The sequence below is a fragment of the Ornithorhynchus anatinus genome, chromosome X5, assembly GCF_004115215.2.
Source record: "Ornithorhynchus anatinus isolate Pmale09 chromosome X5, mOrnAna1.pri.v4, whole genome shotgun sequence".
Classification (NCBI taxonomy): domain Eukaryota; kingdom Metazoa; phylum Chordata; class Mammalia; order Monotremata; family Ornithorhynchidae; genus Ornithorhynchus; species Ornithorhynchus anatinus.
In genome coordinates, this window is record NC_041753.1 from 40,310,528 (window position 1) to 40,312,675 (window position 2,148).

The 2,148-nt window shown below is 43.4% G+C and overlaps 1 non-coding gene across 1 annotated transcript; it reads right to left on the bottom strand.

Moving 5' to 3' along the window:
• Nucleotides 1-1,567: 1,567 nt before the first annotated feature.
• On the bottom strand, nucleotides 1,568-1,705 carry LOC114808354. The gene has a single exon (XR_003756200.1). It is a non-coding gene; the product is annotated as a small nucleolar RNA SNORA7 (small nucleolar RNA).
• Nucleotides 1,706-2,148: the final 443 nt, after the last annotated feature.

The window sequence follows — 2,148 nt, forward strand, 5'->3', positions numbered from 1 at the left end:
TGGTATTTCTTTACTGTGTGCAGAGCACTGTACTAAGCACTTGGAAGAGTGCAATACAAGAGTTGGTAGCATGTTCCCTGCCCACAAGGAGCTTAGTCTAGAGGATCCCGTATGGATAGCATGCTCTCTGTCCCCTCTACACTCCTTAAAAGTGCCAAATTTCAAGCAGAATTATCTAGTCCCTCTCAATGTCAATCAATAATATTTATTGATTGCTTACTGTGTGCAGAGCACAGTACTAAGCACTTGGAAGAGGACAATACAATAGAGATGTTAGACACATTCCCTGCCCACAAGGAGCTTACAGTCTAGAGGGAGAGGACCCAGTGTAGCCTAAGTGAAGTCTACACAGGGGACAGAATCATGATGGTAACCTTGACCCAAGTCCCTCCTACCTCCAAATGGTGTTAGTGTGCAATGCTGACTGGGTACAGGACAGTAAATTGCCCTTGTCTCTGTTAACTGGAAGAGTGATCCCCCAGGCAGCATCCCTGGTTGTTGTCCTGTTTTCTCCTTACTCAACCACCTCCTTTCTGAGAAAATAGCTATTAATACACATATGCAAGTCCCTACTCATAGTAAGAACTGGCACTGCCTGTGGAAAATACATCAGAACAGGAAAGGAAAACTTATGTGCACGCAATGTGGAATGGAGTGATGATTGCACACAGGTCTCAAAATCATCTTCCTGCACCATCACCTTCAAATATAAAGAGCACTCACTCACTGCTCCTATTTCTCTCTCTTGGTCTCTCTCTGTCTCTTAAACTCATCTTTATCTTTCATGGTGGCTTTAGAAATGATCTGACACAAATTCTGAGGTTGTACCAGAGTCTCGTTTGTTTCATTTTTCTCTCCATCATAGACTGTCATGCTAAAGACGCAGCAGTATACCCCTCTCAATGATCACATATTTCAATCCAGAAATTGGCTATTTCTGTAGTTACAACCCTCTAGACTCTAAGCTTATTATAGGCAGAGAGCAAAGCAGCTTGGCTTAGAGGAAAGAGCATGGGCTTGGGAGTCAGAGGTCGTGGGTTCTAATCCCGGTTCCACCACTTGTCTGCTGTGTGACCTTGGGCAGGTCACTTAACTTCTCTGTGCCTCAGTTACCTCATCTGTAAAAATGGGGATTAAAAAATGTGAGCCCCACGAGGGACAATCTGATTCCCCTGTATCTACCCCAGCACTTAGAACAGTGCTCTGCACATAGTAAGCGCTTAACAAATACCATAATTATTATTATTATTATCTTTTGTATTGTACTCTCCCAAGTGTTTAGTACAGTGCTTTTCATAAAGTAAGCGCTCAATAAATACCACTGGTTGATAAACCTTGTCTTGTCTTATGCTGTCAAGTCATCTCCAACTCACAGAGACTCCATGGACACATCTCACATCTCTCCCAGAACAAGCCACTCTTCATCTGCAACCATCTAGTAGTATATCCATGGACTTTTCATGGTAAAAATATGGAAGTAGTTTACCAGCCTTATTCTGCACAGTCAACTTGAACCTCCGCCCTGAGTCTCACCCATGCCTCTGCTGCCCAGCACAGATGAGTTTTGACTTGTAGCAGATTGCCTTCCACTCGCTAGCCACTGCCCAAGCAAGGAATGGAATGGATATGCCTCTGCTTGACTCTCCCTCCCCTAGCCAAGACTGATAGAGTACTGGAAACTCTTCAGTTGTGATACTGATAGGGGTTGATAAACCTACTCAAATAGATATATTTAAGAAATGTTCAGTTAAAATTATTTTGGCTACTCCATTTTACTTTTCTTGCAGCATGGCCTAGTGGATGAAGCTTGGGCCTAGGAGTCAGAAGGACCTGGGTTCTAATCCCGGCTCTGCTGCTTCTCTGCTGTGTGATCTTGGGTAAGTCACTTAACTTCTCTGTGCCTCAGTTACCTCATCTGGAAAAAGAGGATTAAGACTGAGAGCCCCATGTGGGACAGGGACTGTGCCCAACCTGATTTGCTTTTATCCCTCCCCCCACCCAGTGCTTAGTACAGTGCCTGACACATAAGTGCATAATAAGTACCACAATTATTATTATCATTATTATTATTATTGTTATTTCAGCTTCTCCATTAACCCTCTAATGTTCATTTTGCTTGACATCCTGTTTCTGTGAAGTCAGAACTGC